Source organism: Camelus bactrianus, chromosome 5, assembly GCF_048773025.1.
Source record: "Camelus bactrianus isolate YW-2024 breed Bactrian camel chromosome 5, ASM4877302v1, whole genome shotgun sequence".
NCBI lineage: Eukaryota > Metazoa > Chordata > Mammalia > Artiodactyla > Camelidae > Camelus > Camelus bactrianus.
In genome coordinates this window covers 25,465,130-25,486,274 of record NC_133543.1, presented here as the reverse complement: position 1 = coordinate 25,486,274, position 21,145 = coordinate 25,465,130, and the positions used below count along the sequence as shown (strand labels likewise).

The 21,145-nt window shown below is 43.1% G+C and overlaps 1 long non-coding RNA gene across 2 annotated transcripts in view; it reads right to left on the bottom strand.

Moving 5' to 3' along the window:
- Window positions 1–21,145, bottom strand: part of LOC141577639 (uncharacterized) — a 151,262-nt gene that overhangs the window by 115,194 nt on the left and 14,923 nt on the right. Inside the window, exons 1-2 of one of the 2 annotated variants that reach the window (XR_012506869.1) lie at window positions 13,673–13,811; window positions 6,772–6,889 (exon numbers count right to left, since the gene is read on the bottom strand). This is a non-coding gene — a long non-coding RNA (uncharacterized LOC141577639). Of the gene's footprint in view, window positions 1–6,771; window positions 6,890–13,672; window positions 13,812–21,145 lie in introns of those variants that run through there. The other variant, XR_012506870.1, reaches the window with a different exon arrangement.

Below are 21,145 nucleotides of genomic sequence, written 5' to 3'. Positions count from 1 at the left end.
CAGCTGCTTACATATTGTCTGCCCAACAAAACATTTACCATTTCTCCTGGCATGTGATACATAGAGTGGGGGTGGGGTGAAAAAATAAGAATAATATAATCACCATTGGGTGCCGGCATAGCCTCTCTGCCTGGCTTGGAGGGACGGTGTGCTGGCTTAAGTGTAGAGACCAACTTGGCCAGTGAGCTTAAAGATGGCATTGGAGATAACTTCCTGAACTGGTGATTCAGAGCTGGGAAGTCCATACCATTCATTTGCTCCCCTTGCACTGGCCTCTGTGGTGTTTGAATAACATGATCCTGGCACTTCCTACAAATCAGAAGGCGGTAAGACTCCTCTTTAGAGCATTTACATGGACTTTGGAGGCCAGGCCAGGGCTGTGCAGCGAGGGACAGTGGGGGGTTGACAAAGGTCTGTGTAACAGGGCCCCTGGGCTGAAGGGCTGTCATGGTTGACCAGGTGGACCAAAGAAGAGAACGCTGTTCTGCTGGTGGAGAAATGATGCCTGGGTTTTCTTTTTGTTAGAGGTTGCTTCCTATTACTAGCAACCCAAGGGCTCTAACTTACACAGCAAACTTAATAGTTCAGATCCAGTCTGAGGGCTCCTTGAGAGTCCATGAGAACTGAGCGTCAGGAGAGAGGGTGACAAGTCTTATGGGCTAGCAGCCACCCCATCGCTGAGACAGTGCCCAGACGTTTGCGTCAAGACCTGCCCTCAGCTTCCCCTTTTCTGTGCTGCACGCAACACTTTCAGCTCTTCACAGTGTACCAAGTCTGCTATCACTTGTCTCCCCAGGTGGCTACAGGGAGACAGCCGTGGGTAGGTGTTAGGTTACCCTGTGACCTGAAACTTGAAGCAGTGAGCTGGAAGAGACAGCATGATGAGTGGAATGGGTAAAAGGAAAGCAGTACTCAAGATCAGGAGGCCCAGCCCACTGGTGAGCTGCGTGCCCTTGGGCAAGTCCCTTAGCCTTTCTGGCTTTCATGTAATTCCTCTGTACAAAGAGAAGGGAAGAGCAGATATCTCCAAGACCCTGTGACCAGAGGGCATGGCCTCCCTAACCTCCTTCTCTGCCAACACATCCTGTCCCATGGCAAGTTCCAATAAGAGTTACTCCCAGAAAGGTGCCCGAGCCTGTCCCAGATGCTGCCTGCCCAAAGGGAGTAAGCTCTGATTGCAATTCATCCCACACTTCTTTCCTCAATCACCATACATGCTCCCTTGAATTGATGAGTCGAGGACTGCCAGTCCAGGCTGTTCTGGCAACAGACAGTTGAGCTTATTGGAACCAAACACCAGGCTTTCAGTTCACGTCAGTCTGGTCCTCGGATGTGCATGACTGCACATTCAGAGACAGGCACCTGCACTCAGAGCATCCTTGGCTGCCAGCACGCTCCACTGAGCTAGCCCCAGCTGTTACGGGCCACCCGTTTAAACAAGGCTTGCCGGGAGCTGGGCCTGGCCGCTGAGGCGAAACTGTGTGTTAGTGGTTGAGGTTGCTCACACAAGAGAGGCCCCACTGTTGGCTGGGCCTGTCAAGCTGCTCTTGGGGACAGCTGTACATGGTGTTCAGCCCTAAGGAGCCTCCTCCCTCGTGGGTTGGGACACCTGCTAAACCTGTTTGTCATTCTCACCCAGCGTCAGAGCTGGGCACTGGATATTCAGCGTCCCCATTAGAAAGAACTTCCCCGAGTCCCTGGCTTCCCTCAAATGAGGGATCCACAAACAGAAACCTTTCCATGAAGGTTTCATAGCAGCATAAGATCCATAGTTAATTTCAGGGTTTAAGTCCAAACATGATGTTGACTAGCTGTGAAGCCCTATGCCTGTCTGAGCCTCTGTTTCCTCAACTGTAAATGGAAATAACAATACTGCCCACCTCGCTGGGTTGATGTAAGAAATAAATACATATAGGCTAAGTACTTAGAACAAGTCCTGGCACATGGTAAATGCTTAATAAATCTTAATCATTATTATTGTCATTAATTTGGTCAAGGGAGGTCGGATGTGGGAGGCAGCTGGAAGAAGATTTAATTTCATTAACGAAAAGCACTACTTCTATATCAGTATCAAAATGTTCCTTATATTCAGATGGAATTTTTTAACTACAAAAAGGTACTCTCTCATGCGATTTTACATGTTTAAGAAAAGACGCGTTATTTAGAATGCAGGCTGAGGGGAGGCTAGGAGAATGGGAGGGTCTAATAGACCTTCCACCAGATCTGGCAGACCACCTCTCAGGCTTCTGGCCTCCCTCCCCTCGGGGTGACATGCCCTCAGCTCTGAACAAGAAAACTTCAAAACAGAGACGTCAAATAATGTGTCCATGGTGTGTGATTCAAAACCAGATCTACCCACATCAAAAGCCTCTGCTGTTTCTACCCCTCCATCCTGTCAAGCATGGTGCCAGACAGGTCAGCTGGAAGAGACACAGACATAAGACACGAGCCCAAATCCAAGGTGGCATCACCCTGACAGGAACAGCTAACGGTACGCAGCAGGCCTAGAATATAGTTGAGAAAAAGCTCCCAGCAATCAAAAAAAGAAAAGAAAAATTAGAGGATCAAAACAATAGATCTAATCTCCAACAAATAAGAGTTCTAGGAAAAAAGAGGAAATTGAAGAAATATAAGAAAGTTTCCCAGAACTAAAAGGCATGAGCTTGCTGATTGAAAAGGGTCTGCTAGGGGTACAGACAACTGGGGATCAGCAATGCACCATCATGAAATTTCCTATCATCAGGAATAAAGAGAATATTCTAGAGGTGTTCAAAGAAGAAAAATTAGATACATACAAAGGACTGGACCCAGGATGACACTCTCCAGCAACACTGGAAACCACCAAGTTAAAAGGAGAAAAAAATAGAGCAACACCCCCACAGTTCTGAGTAAAAACCATTTCCCACCCAGATTTCAATTTTAAGACAATGTCAATGAAGTGTGAGAGTAAAACAGTCATTTTCAAAAAAGGAAAGGTTTCAAAACATTTACTTCCCATGGACCCCTTCTCAGGAAGCCACCGGAAGCTGTGCTGTATCAGAAGTGGGAGGTGCCCCAGTGCTATGCTGTAGCTGGCTCATCTCAGCCCGCAAGAGCATTTCTTCCCAATTCTGAGCATGACAGTTAATTTTACGTGTCAGTGTGACTGGGCCAAGGGGGGCCCAGGTTAAACATTACTACTGGGTGTGTCCGGAAGGGTATTTCCAGATAAGCTTAATATATGAATTGGTGGACTCAGTAAAGTACCTTGTCCTCCCTCCCCAAGGTGTATAGACATCACTCAATCCATAGAGGGCCTGAAAACAAAAAGGCAGAGGAAGGAGAAATTTGCCTTTTTTGCTTCCTGGCTGCCTGCTGCTCTGGGACATCGGTCTTCTCCTGCCCTCAGACTGGCATTTATATCATCAGCTCCCCTGGTTCTCAAACCTTCAGACTCAGACTGGAATTATACCACTGGCTTTCCCCGTCTCCCAGCTTGGGCAGCTGCAGGCAGCAGCAGATGGTGGAAATTCTCAGCCTCTGTAAACACGTGAGCTAATTCCTCATAATAAATCACTGATAGGTAGATAGATAGATAGATAGATAGATAGATAGATAGATAGATAGATAGATAGATAGATAGATAGATATTCTATTGGTTCTGTTACTGTGACTAATATACCAAATTTAGTGACATTATAGTAGTCGCTTAAAATTGGCCATGGAGGCCAATAGGCACATGAAAAGATGCTCAATATTGCTAATTATCAGAGAAATGCAAATCAAAACTACAATGAGGTATCACCTCACACTGGTCAGAATGGCTGTCTGGAGAGGGAGTGTAGAAAAGGGAACTTTCACACACTGTTGGTGGGAATGTAGTTGGTACAGCCATTACAGAAAACAGTATGGAGGTTCCTTAAAAAACTAAAAATAGAGTTACCAAATGATCCAGCAATTCCACTTCTAAGCGTATATCTGGAAAAGACGAAAACTCTAATTTGAAATGATACATGCACCCCAATGTTTATAGCAGCACTGTTTACAATAGCCAAAATATGGAAGCCATCTACATGTCCATTGACAGATGACTCGATAAAGAAGATATATATATGAATATTACTCGGCCATAAAAAAGAGTGAAATAATGCCATTTGCAGCAATATGGATGGACCTGGAGATTATCACACTAAGTGAAGTAAGTCAGACTGAGAAACATAAATAAAGTCATATGATATCACTTATACGTGGAATCTAAAAAATGAGACAAATTTACTTATTAAATAGAAACAGACACACAGATACAGAAAATAAACTTATGGACACCAAAGGGGAAAGTGGGGGAGGTATAAATTTGGAGTTCGGGAATTAGCAGACAAACTACTGAATGTAACATAAACAACAAGATCCTACTGTACAGCACAGGGAACTGTATTCAGTATCTTGTGATAATCTATAATGAAAAAGAATACATATATACATGTATAATTGAATCACTATACTGTACACCAGAAAGAAACTAATCCAGCATTGTAAATCAACTATACTTTAATTTTAAGATTATTAGAATTGGAGGGAATATTGATACCACAGAAATCAGCAACACTACAAACTAGGGCTTCCTTTCCTGACTGTCCCCGATCCCCAGGTGGTCATGAAACATTTACTATCACACTACTGAAATAAATCAAGAATGAGAAAGACAAGGCATCCTGGAAATAGGAATCCTACTTAGGAAGAAAACTAAGTGAATTCCAAAGATAATGATGAAGAGAAATCCTGGGACAGTTGAGGAGAAAGAGAGTTCTAGGGAAAATGTCTCCCCAAAAGAGAACTAGGAAGACTGATAAATTATCTGATAGTTTTGACCATGTTGAGACATATTTTTCAACTCTGGCAAAGATTTAGGTACATATTAGTAACACGTTCAAATGAAAACACAAAAACAAAATGGCTATTATTAACTACAGGGAAAATAAATTATTTCACAAAATAGGAATTATAACTCTAGTGCCCTATGTGGCTCAGCTGTGAACAATGTCTATCTAGTCAGTGATGTAAATACCAAATAGTGATCTAATTAAAACCATTATATAACTCCATCAATAGACTATAAAAAGGGGAACTGGAGACTCTAAGATAGTAGCATACTCTCTAAATCTATAGTAGGAAAACAATAGATAAAACATTAATATGGAAAAAAATTTATTATATATAAGCATGTTATATAAAAATAAAGAGGCCAACATCTGAAGTAAAAATGTGTAACTGGCTACATCTGAGAAATGTTAGATAACTGGAGGTTGGCAGGAGTCAGGCAGGCGACTACATTTCATGCCTAACCCTCACAGTGCTAGGCTTCCTCTTTAATTGTGCCCCTGATTATTTCAAATGAAGGAGGAGAGGCAGCAGCATGGTATAGTTAGAATTAGCTCAGCCTTGGGCTCTGTGGGCTCCAGAGAGGAGGAGCAAGGCAGAGTGAGCCCAGGAAAGACAGAAAGCCCTGTGCTTCCCTCTGTTATAGGCCGGTGACAGGAGGAGAGGGGACAATCAGAGAGGACAGAAGAAGGGAAAAGGACAGGCACATGATTCCATCTTGGAACTGGTCAGCTGGGACCTTCTAAAATTGAGTTAGCCGCTCTCCAAATGGTTCCCAAACAAGGCTGCTAGCTATAAAACGCAGAGTTCAGTGGGCAAAAAGTATTACTGATAATAATGGAAAACACATGATGCAAGAGTGTCCAACCATAAAGGGTGGCATAAATAAAAACCGTATATCCATATATGGAATACTGGGCAGACATTTTGTTTTAATTTCTTCTTTTTGGGGGGGATAATTAGGTTTATTTATTTATTTATTTTTAATGGAGGTACTGGGGATTGAACCTAGGGCCTCAAGCATGCTAAGCAAACACTCTACCACTGAGCTACACCCTCCCCCACTGGGCAGACATTTATAAAGATGCTTAGGAGGCTGTTAAATGGCATGGAAAGGTATTTACAGTCTATTCAGTTTAAGGGGAGCAAAAGGGAGAAAAAAAGGAGAGTGTACTACAGCGTGTATATCATGCCTTTAAAAAAAAAAATAACATTCCAAATTTGGTCATCTCCCTCTAAAACTATCAGGCAACAAAGAGACATCCAAATGCAACATGCCAAAATGCCACTTTTTAAGTTAAAACTGAGTTCTTAGTTTGGTTAGCACAGTAATTAAAAGGAGTTACTTCCTCTTTCCTGGAGGGAATATAAACTAGTACAAACATTTTGGAAAATAATTTAGAACTCTGTATTTAAGCCTCAAAAACGAGATCCAGTAATTCCTCTTCTGGGAATATACCTAAGAAAACAATAAAAATGCAGGAAAAAAGACCTTGCCACATTATTTATAGCACAGATCAATTAAATATTTAATCCCAAGGGTGGTATATTACACTGGCATTAAAAAACGTGTTTTGAATAATTTTAACAAAAACACAGAAAATGCTTATGATACAATGATGATCGAGGAAAAGGACGCCCAATTATATAATCTCAAATACTTCAGCAAAATGCATAGCGTGAGAGAAACGCATCAAAACATTAATCATGGTTATGGTGGAATGGTGGAATTACGGGTAATTTCCATTCTTTTATCTAGACTTATGTTCCCTCAGTTTTGTACAGTGATAGCTGAGAGGTTGAATGACATTCCCAATTTACATGAATTTGGCATTTGCCAGTATTGTTTTAAATCATGCATTCAGAGGTGTGCTCAAAAACAGATTCTCCAGAAAACAAAGAAACAAAAAATACCTTGATTTGTAGCATTTGTGATTTCCATGGTGTGAATACTCCCACTGTGGCCAATTTCACGCTATAAACAGCCTGCCTCACACAGGTGGGCTGGAGCAGGGAGGAGACAGACGAACACCTAGGGCAAAGGTGAAGCCAGGAAGAGCTGAGAATGAGTTATCCCCTCTAATCACATTATCCAACCCACATACCCACACTCCTACCTCCTGACTTACCCTTTCACTGTTGGAATCCAGCTAATGAGGGTCACTTATACCTGTAGCCATGATAAAGAAAACCAGTCTAAGATAAGGTTTATTCAGTCCCAAAGATGGATTTCAAAAAGCTGGAAAGTCCAAGGTAAGCCCAAATGGATCAAAAGCTAAGAAAATCGCAGGTACAATCAATATTTCAATGTAGTTGGTTTCCTTTTTATGCTAGATATTTTATGTCAAGCACTGAAAAACATTATTCTGAGATGTTCAGAGACTCCTCCAGCCTGCCCTGGGGACCATGGCATAAGAAAGTGAAGAATCTGGGGCTTCACCCCTTCTTTGTCATCAGCAAGACTTGGAGGACAGTGGGAGTAAAGGCACAAGTCGGAGTGGGGGGCACGGGAGCATCCTTCCCCACCTCCACTCCCAGTGCACACGCTCTCACTCGCGCCAAGTGGTTTGGGGTAACTGACCCTCTTAGAGGCTGTGTGTTCTGGTTTGTAAAATAGTGATGAAAATAGTAATAACCAACTACACTGAAATATTGTTATCAAAAAATTATTTTGTATAGTAACACATAGCAATGACAGACATTATTATATATTAAAGCACATAAAACAAAATCGAGGGGCTGGCTTAGTAACTGCCATAATTTTGAAGTAGCAAAGTAAATCATTTTTTGAGATAACTGAAACAATTTCAATGTGCTCTGAAAATAGCTGTGATTTCTTCTGGTGACAGTCATAGGTCTGCTAATGTTACTGTGGGTTGTCACCTCTATTTGTAATTAAAGGACATGCCAATTTCAATTAGAGAAATTTCAGAATTCTGAACACGGACCCCAGGTTAAGACAAGCTCAATAAGTCTAAATAAATCTCGTGCCAAATTTATATTTTCATTTTATTTTTCATATTCCTTTAAAAATATGGCTGCATGATTCCTTGCCTGTTTTTTTGTTTTTGTTTTTGTTTTTGTTTTTTCATTTTAAAATTTGGAATGAGTTATACTTGTGGTTTGGTTATTACCCTAGGGTCTACTATAGGAAACACAGGACATACTCGCATTCGTGTCTCAACAGGTCTTAGCAAATGTCATAGATCCAATCTGATTTCTAAACAATATAAAACATCACTGGTTAAAAATGATTGTATTTTGACCCCTGAGCCCATCTTTTTCAAAATCATAAACTTAAAGAAATCTAGCCTGTAGGGTGCTGCACCAAATCAGATCTGGTGCTAACTACAAAGCATTTTTGGTTCCTTAGAACACATTTCACTTCATTCCCTACTGAGTCTTAATTAATGTCCTGTTTCTCCCACCCTGGGAAAAACCATTATACAAAATACTTTTTTCTCTTCTAGGTAACCAAAAGCTAATAGCCATCCTAGTGGCAAAGGTAAGAAAAAATTAACAGCGTTTCTTCTTTCCTCAGATTCCATAACTGCACACGAACATACCAAGGTAACTGGAAGTTAAATTTCTACTTTTTGCAAGTCGTGGGCATCTCTGCAGAGCAGGCACCACCAGCCAGCCCATTCACATTTTTCTCTTTGCATTCCCCAAGCTCCTGCCCTTTCAAACATGTATGGAAATGAGGGGCCCAAAGAGCCATTAATGCAAATTTCTTTAAATAAGAAGCCTGAAAACCAAAAGACTGTTGGTGGCTTCAGAAAATACCTTGCAGGAAAATGCTGTGTCCATAGTGAACCGTCACTGCATGACCCTGGGAAAATTAACTCGTGTGGAGGGGAAAACAAAGAGCGGCGACCAAAGCAGGACACCTCTGTCAGTCTCCGAGGACAAAATCCCGCAGCTTCCCGGGTGGGAGGAAGACTTTGAAAGGGGGCTAGGAGGGGCGCTGATTCTTTTTCATGGACTTGAGGATTATTCTTTAATAGGAAAATGTCTCTAAACATCATGCTTAATAATTCACTAATAAATGTGTGAAAGGTCCTTGTTAGATGGATGCAATCCTCCCATCTATCGCTGCATCCTGAGAACTCTGTACGAATAAGACTGGGAACCAAAGGACCCACTGAGAGGGTCGCTCGCCCCGCTCGGCCCCCACCCAAGGTTCTCCCCCTCCGCCTCCAGGAGGCTACGGCTGGCAGGAAACTGGCTCCGGATTTGGCTGTCAGAAATGCTTTGTGCCTAGAGTTTTCCTGCTGGTAGATGGTCTGGACTTTGTCACTATGTGGAATCTGTTGGGAATTTACTTCTCCCTCAAAACAAAATGCATTTTCTCATCATCGTATTCTTAGATCAAGAAAGGGATCCTCTGTAACCAAGACCTTGGAAATGTAAGAGAAGAGGAATGAGCAGAGGGTGGAGCATGCAGCTTTCATTGCTGTACCCCTCGGTGCCTCTGCTGCTCACCTGCGAAAGGGGAATGAGAGTGCCTGCCTCACAGGGTGTTGTGAGGATTGAGTAAATACCAACCCACAGTATAGAACCTACTGTATATCTTTCAGCAGCTGTTCAGCCTGTGGAAGGTGCCAGTGGATTTTATTCTGTCTTTTAACCCAGCCTGAAATACTAGAAAACATACACTTTTTATGGAAAATTATTGATATTGGTATCCATTAGGAACAACTGATCATTTTTCCAGAAACCTGCATTGCTATACTTGCCAAAGTGGTGGGAAACGAGCTCCAACACTGCTTTAGAGGAAGGAAAATCCTCCATTTAGCCTGAAACCATGGGCAGCCATCTGCCTACCATCGCGACACTGCCACACTTAAAGGGGGCTTGGAGAAGCCATCTCCAACAACATCCTGGTTTTACAGATGAGACACTAGGACCAGAAGCATCTATTTGTCCATGGTCACCTAACAGAGCCTGGTCCAGAACCCAGTGCTCCTAATGCCCACCCCAGAGTTCATCTACAGCTCCACAGGCCTCTCGTGAACCTAAGGTGACTCTCCCCTTTCCTCCCCCACCCCCCCACACCAAGTGTGTCCCACTAGAGTTACCAAGAGTTGAAGATGCAGTTTAAATCTATGAGTTGCCTTTGAATTTATAGCCCATTGAAGGCATCTGAATTCAGAACCTAGATCTAGAAACTGGAAGTCAGAGGTTTGAGGCAAAAATGTTTCCTGGAGAACTGTCAACACACATTTGTTATTAAGGTCCTGGTAATTCTTACATTAGTAGACTTCACTGCTCCATTAATTTTAGTAAAAACAACCCTAGAAAGTTCTAACTATAACCCCAGATTCTGTACTCTTGGCAGCTGTTAAGAATAGCAACCCTGAGTAGGTAGGTGTAGCTCAAGGGCAAAGCATATGCTTAGCATACAAGATGTCCTGGGTTCAATCGGTTCAATCCCCAGTACATCCACTAAAAAAAAAAAAAAAAAAAAAAAATAGCAACCCTTATAAAGCAACGTACTGAGCACAACTGGCCTTGACCATATATGAGGGACAAGTTCACAAGCAGCCCAACCGCAACCCAGTCATCGCCGCACACCTGTCAGCCTCTAAATTCACACAAGAGAATCCACACAAGTGCTTAGGGCTCTACCGCTCACATCTACACACTGTCTCCACATCTAATCACCTCCAGCACACCCTGCACACACACACCCTACATGCATGTGTACACACCATATTCAGCCTACACATGCTCACACAGGAACACCCTCTGTGTGCATGTGCTGGTGCCCACACACGCATGCACACACACACACACACACACACACTCTCACGCCGTGCCCTACCTGATTGCTAATCCTTCAAGTCTTGGCTCTGTGACCCTGTACTTCAACCCTCAGGCCTGGCCCTTCACATTTGGCATTTACTCTTGAGCCCTCTGGAACGTGAACGGGGCTGTCTTCAATCAATGGCTTTTTACTCAACCTGCCTTAGTTCTCACGAGATCTGCAATCCAGATCTGAAACATCCATGTTCCTACTCAAATCTTTAAAGGATCCCACCTAACTAACCGAACCGGCCCACTGTCGGCAGCCCCTCTTCTTCCACCACATTGTTCTTAGAGCTGGGAGTAGGGCTGAGGGGGCTGCACTGGACCAGGCAGGACGGTCCCAGAGATGATCAGAACATTAAACTTGCTCACTGGAGCCAGCTGCACAGTTCAGTCAGCCTGGACTTCTCCATCTACAGAGCAGCTCTGAGTGATCCAATCAGAGGACTGCAGTTACCCTTTCTGGTAAGAGTTCAATGGTTAGGGCCTTGTCCTCCAAGAGAAACTCACCCCCACCACACACCAAAAAAAAAAAAAGAAGCCACAGGGAATTGGCCCATCCTTGAATGTCTTAAATTGATTTCAGACACTGAAGTTTAGTTTGTTTTTTGGTTTTTTTCCAGAGACCAGCTTAGCACCCTGACTCTCCCTTAGCATATCCAGCCATCACTAGTGGCTAAAGACAGCCAAGCAGAATCTCTCCCAGCCTCCTCAGCTGCCTACCAGAACCAACCAGGCAGAGTGTGGCTGAACTGAGCATGGCCCTCAAGACACCCACTGCCCATCCTTGCCTGATCCTGTCCCCATTTCCCAACACCAAGTTCTGGTTCAGGGCGCTGCAGAGGATGGAGGTCTCCAAGAACATAACCAGCTAAAGTTTGGCCACTGTTTCCTCTGTTGTGTTCACGTGGTTTTGTTCCGCAAATCCAGACAAGGAGGAGGGCGGAGGCTGGGAGGTGATCTTAGATCCTGCACAGAGCACATTCATCTCCAATGACGCCTCTGCTGCCCATTCTTAAACCCACTTCCAGGAGAAAACAGAGACTGAAGCCCAAGTTCTACCAAACAGCCATGGGCAGTTCACATGCACTCAGGTGACTCACCCTCCCCCACAGACTGTGCAGCCATCTTAATATCCCATGACTTCATATTAACTGAAACTCATCCATCTTTGTAAAGAGCAAAATGGCCTTAGGAAGAGCGGTCTAATCCCACTTCCTTCTCTTGTTCCTGCCTCTCAGGAGGAAGAGGTGTCCAGGCCAGTGAGCAGCAGTGGCTCAGGTGAGCGGTTATCACCAGGATAAATGGATCCCACCTCTATTCTGCCTTTACCTCTAAGTGAGAGGTGGGTTCCCAGGAGACTTAGGCCTGTGTACAAATGATACATTAATACTTTGCTGAATACTTAGAAACTACACTCTATTATCTGAGCGCAGAAATGAAGACAGTATTTTATTATTGACTGCTGTACAGAATCATACACGCAGAGATATATATGTAGACATACAAATGACTTTCAATTGCCTATCCATGTTCTGCCTTATTATAAAAAGAATTTGAGGTGGCTAAAAGCTATTGCAATACAAAAAGTATATGTTAAAAAAAGAGTCATGGAACAATCTAACTGATGAATGGATGAACAAAATTTGGCATATCTATTAAAAGGGAACATTATTCAGCCATAAAAAGGAATGAAGTATGGATACACACTACAACACTGACGAACCTTGAATGAATTGTGTTAAGTGAAGGAAGTCAGGCAAAAATGGCTACATGTCATATGATTCCATTTATAAGAAATGTTCAGAACAGGAAAATCCACAGAGACAGTAAGCAGATTAGTGGTTATCAAGGCTGATGGGGAGAAGACATGGGAAGTGACTGCTTAATAGATAAGGGGTTTCTTTTTCGGGTGATGAAAATATTCTTGCATTAGATAGTGGTGATACACTACATTGTGAATGTACTAAAAGCCAATGAGTTGTACAGTTTAAAGTGGTGAATTTTATGTTATGTGAATTTTACCTCAAAAAAATAAAAAAAAAAAATAGAACAAAGCATGAAGGGAAAACAAAAGGTAAGAGATTAACACCAAGCCTGAGAGTGGGGGTAGTGATTGTTACAAAGTGTAAACCATGGTTGCTGGGTTGAACCACCATGATTCCTGATGAAAGCAGACCAGGAAACCCAATCAATCAGTTAGAGATTCCCATATTCCACCAGACAAGAGCAAACCAGTCAGTGAGGAGAAGCACTGGTCTCCCAGCACTGGGACACAGGGACACTGCTCCGTAGACTCCCTGAGGGGAAGTTCTGTGATGTGGCAGAATGGGTTCTCCCAACAGCCTTTCAGCAAACACAAACATGAGTCTCTCATGCAACTTCTGGTAAGGTTTCCCAATGCAGGCTGAAGGCAACTGCCAGAGCACCTTTCCACAAAGCCACACCCATTACTAAACATACATACATGTGGCTTCCATCCTATGGACTGTCTTTAAGACTGATGTTCTTAAAGGATCGCCTTACCTTTATCTTCCCTGTATTTTTTAATTTATGTCTATATTGTGTGTATCTTTAAGCCAATTTGAACCTGCGTTAATAGCACTTAGAGTTTTGATTAAAATGCAGGTTCCAGGATCTTAGGCTAAACTAATGCAGATTCAAAGCCTTTGAGAATAGGGTCCATGATTATGAAGTTTAATAATCCCCAGGGGGGGAGGGTATAGCTCAGTGGTAAAGCGTGTGCTCAGCATGCGTGAGGTCCTGGGTTCAATCCCCTGCACCTCCATTAAAATAAATAAGTAAATAAATAAACCTAATTACCTCCCCCTAAAAATAAAATAAATAAAATATTTTTTAAAAACAGCTCACCAGGTGATTTTTATGGTCAATAAAGCTTGAGAGTCCTTCACTGCAGTTCCTGGAGGCCCTGAAGAAGGTTACACTACAGAGGCAGCTGGTAGGAGCCATGGTGTGTCTCCTGCCTCTTTACCCTCACACCTACCTCAGGCAGTGCAAGGTCTCCAATCCCTGGGTAGACACATGGTCACTTAAGTGAAAAGCAGTCAAGTGGTATCTTCCAAGGTCTTCTCTCAGCCCTTTCAGGGCCTCCTGCTTTGGGCCACACACCCAGGGGTCTCCAGTAGCTCTGCCTCAGAGACGGAAGGATGTTGATGAGGTCATTCACACCTTATAGAGGGGTTCACAGGAAGACTTCACCACAGAACTGAGCAGAAGATGCCACGTCTCCTCACTCCCAGCCTACATACAGGAGGGGCTGAGTCTTACTGCATGGGCCAGTGTCTCTTCCTAGCCCCGTGTGAAGCCTGGGTCCGTGTTCTGTGCTAGACAGCTCCAACCGGAGGTCTTGGGGCACCTCCAACCCAAAGGCCCCAAACCAGCCTGGGTCCCTCCATTATCTTTAAGGAAAGAATCAACTGAATCTCCAGACCTCTGCAAGTAGGCATTTTTTCTGTTCCTTCATCTAGTCTGTCCCAGTGCTTCTTAAACACCAAGAGGTAAAGGCTTGTATACACAAGATCACATATACTATTCACAGAGAATTTAGGGGACCTAGTAAGGATAATTTTTATTCAGTTGGTTTTTACTACCACTGAACTTCAGAAACTAACACACAGATGATGTGATTTCTTTGTACCTGTTCCTGTTTATAGCACTTATCACTTGAGAATCAGTTTTCCCCCTTGCTAAACTCTGAATCAAAAGCAAGAGCCTTTTTTTTTTCTGAGACTAACCTGTTCGTATTCTCTGCCCAGTTTTCTATTGTGTCTTTTCCTTATTGATTTTTTTTCCTTCCAGTTTTACTGAGGTATAATTGACATACAGCACTGTATGAGTTAAGGTGTACAGCATAATGATTTGACTTACATCATGAAATGATGACCACAGTAAGTTCAGTGAACATCCATCATCTCATGTAGATACAAAATTAAAGAAATAGAAATATATATATATTTTTTTCCTTGTGATGAGAACTCTTAGGACTTTACTCTCTTAACTTTCATGTATACCAGACAAGAAAGATGCTCACTATCTGGCACAACTCCAGTCTTTTCTTTCTGGACTCCTTGCCCAAGGCTCCCTCATCTACCAGAGAGAACAGATGAAATCACTCAGGTGGGATGGAAGTGGCCTCAGGTCCTTCCTGCCTCCCAGCATCTTGGAAATCAAAAGGAAGTTAGTTTGTACCATAATAGACAGCACATGCTGGGTACTAAATCCTAATCTTACAAACAATATTTTTCTTCTCTCACCTCATCTGGCCAGTCCTGTCCCTCAACCCTGGTGGAAGCTCACTAAGGAAAATAAAATCCACCACCTCAACACACCTACTGATGCTTTGTTCCCAACAGAGTATCGTTCTGAGAGACACACTTTCAAATTCCTGGCTCTGCCACTCACCAGCTATTTAATCCCAAAGTGACCTAACCTTGCTGTGCCTCAGTGTCTTCATCTGGAAAACCTCATTTTATAGAGTTATTGAGAGAGAGGATTAACTGAGTAAAAAACATAGCCAGTCCTGGCAAAGAAGAAACAGTCAAAACTTCCGGATGTTCTGAATATACACCTGTTGTCCTGAGTCTTCCCAGCAGGGAAAACTTTTGGTGATGGTTCTGAAGGATACTGTGGAGTCTCCTGTTCTAAGGGGAAGTATTGATAGCTGAACACACACCTACACTCACAGGGCTAATTTGGCCATTGTCCTTCTTACTTGAAGAAGCTGTTCTCATAAGTCCTATTTCCTGAAGGTGATTTCAGCCAAAATGGAAAAAAAATGAATGGTGTAGGATTTAACCTAGGCTAAAACAGGAAGGCTGGCCAGACTTAGGGCCACCTGGCAGTGGGGGGTCAGGACCTCTGGCTCAGTTCACAGCTGCTCTGGGCTCAGGACAAGTTACCATCACTGATAGGAAATCAGATGCTAGAACATCCCAGATGTTGCTGGCCACAGGCCTGGACAGGGTTTCTGCTAAAGCTTTGAGGATGTTTGAAGCAATCCAAACCCCTTCCAGCTATTCCCCTGGGCTCTTTGTCCCCAAGGTGGCATGTGGAGAAGAATCCAGGCCAGATTTTACCAGAGCCTTTTTCTCCCCTGGGTCAAAAAAGGGTTTTCCCTCAGTTTTATCCATTTTTCACTTAAAAGTTGATTGATTCAACTTAACACTGTGAAACTCACTCCCCAGAGCAATAAAAAATAAGCCACCCAAAAATCCTATTCACAAGGGTAAATATTGGAATAAGATAAACATCTGAGCTGCCTTAAAAAGACCATTGTATTCAAGCAAACTGCCATTTCCTTACCTTGAGGAAGGCTCTGAATTCAGAAAGCTCTGAGGAAGGGGCCCAGCTATAGTCAGAGAAGACTATTACTGTTTGCACTGTTTAATCCAGCCCCTACTATGTGACAGGTTCCAATCAAATGCTTTATGCACTGGTTTGCTCATCTTTTTAGCAAGCCTGCAGGGTTGGTGTCTATCCCATTTCCCAAAGACCCCATTCTCGCCCCCTTTTCACCAGGACTATGTGGCCATCTCCCTACCATGCCCCAGTTAGATGAATGCGCTGGATCAGAGGCGCCAAACACTGTCTTGGTCACAAACTATTGGATGTACACCATGGCCTGAGACAAGGGGTACCTCTTTTAGCTCATTCTCTCTAGCTCTATCTTAGAATTTTTCATCTGCTTCCTGGGATAATGTGTATGTAAAACTAACAGTTGCTCTTTACTGAATAACTTACCATATGGTTCTAAATGCTCTTACATGCATTATATAATTTAATCCTATAAATGTGATACCATTAATAACCTCATTTTACAGAGGCACGGGAGGCTCAGGAACTTGCCAAACCCATGGACGCAGAACCCTGTGTGCCTAACCAAAATCTAAGCCAGAAAACAGATAGGAAGGGCAGAAAAGCTCGACTTCTTCCAGTTGAAGTCAGCATCCATGAGACTTCCAGCTGACATTTTCCTAAAGGGCCCATCTCTGCAGGTGGTAATCAGACTTCCCTCTGACAGAGGAAAGCACTTTAAAAGGCTTAAGATGTTAAAAAGGGCATTTGATCTCAGAAAGAAGTCACTGGAAATTCCACAAGTTTCCTTGGGGTGCAAAGACCCAGATAGAGCCATCAGTAAAAGAGAGAGAGAGAGAGAGAGAGAAGACTTCTAATTGATTTGATTCCAGGTAACATGAAGTTGTGTCACAGAAATGCCCTGGTGTGGGTAAGCCCTAACACAGAACCTACTCCCACAGGGCCCCCTGGCATGTGAGTTTTCTCTATGAAAAGTGAACTAAAGAGAGGTGGAGGATGTTGGAGGAGGAGATTTTTGTCGGAGGGGTTGGGGAGGTGGATTTTGTTTGTTTCGGTTTTTTTTGTTTTTTTTTTTTTTTAAGTTTCTCCTGCAGCTTGTGTTTCTAGATGACTATCTCCTGAGCAGTCAAGCAAATGAACAAACACATTAGGGCAAAAACAAACATTTACACAGGCGGGGAAATCGTTTCTCCCAAGTCCCCTAATTCACAGGACTGTATCCATTTAGGGATTAAAACAAGCTAGCCTTATTTTTTTTCTCTCTCTCTCTTGAGGTGAGTGGATTCCTTCCAGAATTCCCATACTTCAGAGATCAGGAGCAAACTTTGATGACAGGGTTCGTTCTTCTCTTTCCACAAATGAAAACCCAGTTCAGATGAGCAGTGCACGTGGGAGCTCTCTACAGCCTCACCATGCTCCAGCGAATGAATCCCAGCAACTAGCTGCTTCTTTTCCTTTAGATCATGCCCTTGAATTCCAGAAAGCCGGTATGGGAGCCAACCATATATATATATTTTGTATTGATCTAGCTGGGCTCTAGCCAGTCATTACCCTGGGAGATTAATTATTCCTTCTTCTCTTAAATCCATATAGCCCATAGAGATCTAAAATTATAGAAAGTACAGGCTGAAAGGCCCCTGAGGAATCATCTCATCCAGTGTTTTTCAAACTGAACCATTAGGGGGTCAGGAAGTCAATATAAAGGGTTATGACCAGCATTTTTTTTAAATAGAAAAACAGAGAATTTCACATAGTAAGGGTAATTATTGTTTCATAAAAATTTGTTTCAGTTATGTATGTAGTTCTGAGGGTCATGCTGTAAAATCATGGACACTTTTTACTGTGGGTCCTGGTCTAAAAAGTTTGAAAGTTGTTGACCGAAACTCTGGTTTCTCAGATGCAGAAAGTGAGGCCTACGAGGGATGATGACTTACCCAGGCCGACCTGGGTCTGTGGAGGGGGTGGGTGGGGCCGGATCCAGCCCTTCTCCATCCCCTTCCTAACCTGCCAACCCCCTGCTCCCTCCCACCGGCTAGCACACAAAGCAGCATTACATTAAGTCCTGCCTGGTGTTGTGTGTGTCAGCAGACAGCAGACCCCCTTGGAGGCTCGGTGATACCTGGCCTTTTTGTCACCACACAGCATTGGGCACAGTGCAGGGCTCCTGGCAGACACTGAATGCTCACTTGGTGAATCACTGAGGTAGGCAGAAGAGGGCTCAGGAAGGAGAACAGGTATGAAAATGCCCAGGAGAGAAGAACCTCATGGGGAGGCCGTCATGTTTGTGAATTCCTGAACCCCAGTGACAATGATGACAAGGATTCCAACAATGGCCATCAACCAGCTTGTTTTGTCCTCCCAGGTACTGGGCTGAGCTCTGAGGACACCATATCTCATTCACTCCTCACAAGAAGCTGGCGAGATGCTATTACCCAGGACCTACCAAGGTTTAGTAACTTGGCCAAGATTATTCAGCTAGCCGGGATCCAACCCCAAGCAATCGGGCTTCAGACTCTCTGAATTCAACCCCAAGCAATCGGGCTTCAGACTCTCTGTTCTTAACCGCTCTACCCAACTCCTCCTCTTGAGAAAGGGCACAAAAGATCCTCAGAATGTTAGTTTTCTAGCACTGCAACAATGATGAGGTGCTTAACTTGTTGAAAGACTGACTGAATGAGGGTGTAATGGAGGAGGGACACCTCTAGCTTGCCCAGAGGCTGAAGATCAAAGCAATGAATTGATAGAGCAGAGCAAAGCAGGTCTAGCCCAGAGAGACAAGCTGGCACAAGGGAGAGCACATACCCCTGGAATGCAATTGTCAGAGACTTTCCATCCCTCCTTCCACCCTCCTGTTGTCATCCATCACACCCGCCATTGCCGACAGAACCAAAGGGAGTAACCACGCCCTCAGTCTTGGGGTATGAGTTTATAGCCCTAGAGTATGCGTTTATAACCAAGTGAAGAAATCTGATGGACCTATTCCGTAAATCAATGTCTCTCAAAAATTCCTGTTTAAAAAAAAAATTAATGTGAAGTTGAGCTGTGGAAGAGAAAATTAACTCAGCTTTTCATCAGCTTGGACTCCTGGGGTTGTCAAAGGCAGAATGTCAAGTTAAAACATACAGCTTAAATAAAGAAGAAAAAGGAAAGAAAATCCTGTCTCTGGGAGAGCCTTTTCTTTCTATTCTTCACTGTCAAGGAGGCAAAGCTGGTTTGGTTATTCTGTTTTGCTCCCCTCGAGAAATTCTCAATATGATTGGCAAGAAGTCAGGAATAACAAGATAGAGTGGTGATGTAAATGCCTGTGGAAACAGTAGATCCTTTGTGCTGACCTTGTCTAAATCTCAAAGTGGGAAGAAAAGCTGGGATTCGGGCTTTGATGCAGAGCTCTCGCATGTAAAATTTACAGTATCCTTCCTATCGGAAATGTTTAAATGCTTTCAGGTATTTACAATCTGTCTCAACATTTGGCTGACTCCTGGCAGTTTTCTGCTTTCATTCACTTTAACTACTTAAAGGAACACTCCAGGGCAGCATTTTGAGTAGCACATTGAATTAAAACAAAGGATAAATCACCAAAGAAACATTGGAGGGTCTGGAATGCAGTCATCATCTAAGAAAAAAAAAATCATTATTCTTCACAAATGCAAAACAATGGCAAGACATTGACAAGGACCTAGAAAGCTGAGAAAACTAGTCCAGGCAAAACTGCATTTGAAACCACAATACCCTTCTCTTGAAAACATCCAAAGCTCTGACTTTCCATTGCCCTATTGTGTTTCCAATTTAGAAGCCCTTTAATAATCACAATGGACACAATATTTCCTTGTGTCTAACTTAATCCCTCCAACTGCAGTTTAATTACAACTGTCTTATGTCTTGTACTCAATAGAAAGACAAACACCATGTACTTACATCACATAATATCTCAAGCTCCTAGGATCTTTGCCTGGAAGAAGTCATGAGACTCTTGTTTTATCTTGTGAATTTTATACTCTATACCAGTATTATCCATGTCTGTCTTCATGTGAAAGTCCTACTTAAGCAATCATCAAGTTAACAAATCCACTAGGAAAATACACTGTTCACACCCAGTTTCTGAGCTCCCTGGCCTATATATCCCATTCATAATTCCAGCTCTGGATGAAGTCTCTATTTCTATCTTGCAGCTTTTGGCTGCAAGTAACAGTATATCCAATTTAAAGTAGCATAACAGTGATAAAAATGTATTACTGCACATAAAAAATTCCAGAGATAGATGGTACAAAGTTGTTTGAGTACCTCAGAAATTGATGAATGACCCAGGCTCTTGGCAGCTCTCCCCTCTCTCTGAGCCTTCAGTTTGTCCTCTCACAGGCACAGAATGGGTGACACACTTCAGACATTCTATATTAACACAGTAACATCTAGCTGAAGAAAAGAGATGCTTCCTATCCTGAGCCATGCTTTATTAGGGAAGAAAGTCTTTCCCCAAATCCCCACCTAGGAAACCTTCCCTCAAGCCCCACTGGCCATAATTGAGTCACATGCCTGCTGCAGATTGAATGTTCATGTCACCCCAAAATTCTAACCCCCGATATCATAGTACTGGGAAGTGGGAAGTGATTAGATCATGCAGGCAGAGCTTTATGAAAGGGACCCGAAAAAGCTCCCTTGCCCCTTCCACATTGGGAGGACACAGTGAGAGGGTGCTGTCTATGAGGAAGCAGCCCTTGTTACCAAGCAAGTGTTCTTCAAAAAGCCAAACTCTGCTTTATCCAGTCACCTGTTGATGGACATTTAGGCTGTTTCCATGTCTTGGCTATTGTAAATAGTGCTGCTATGAACATTGGGGTGCAGGTGTCATCCTGAAGTCGATTTCCTTCTGGATACAAGCCCAGGAGTGGGATTCCTGGGTCATATGGTAAGTCTATTCCTAGTCTTTTGAGGAATCTCCACACTGTTTTCCATAGTGGCTGCACCAAACTGCATTCCCACCAGCAGTGTAGGAGGGTTCCCCTTTCTCCACAGCCTCTCCAGCATTTGTCATTTGTGGATTTTTGAATGACGGCCATTCTGACTGATGTGAGGTGATACCTCATTGTAGTTTTGATTTGCAATTCTCTGATAATTAGTGATATAGAGCATTTTTTCATGTGCTTTT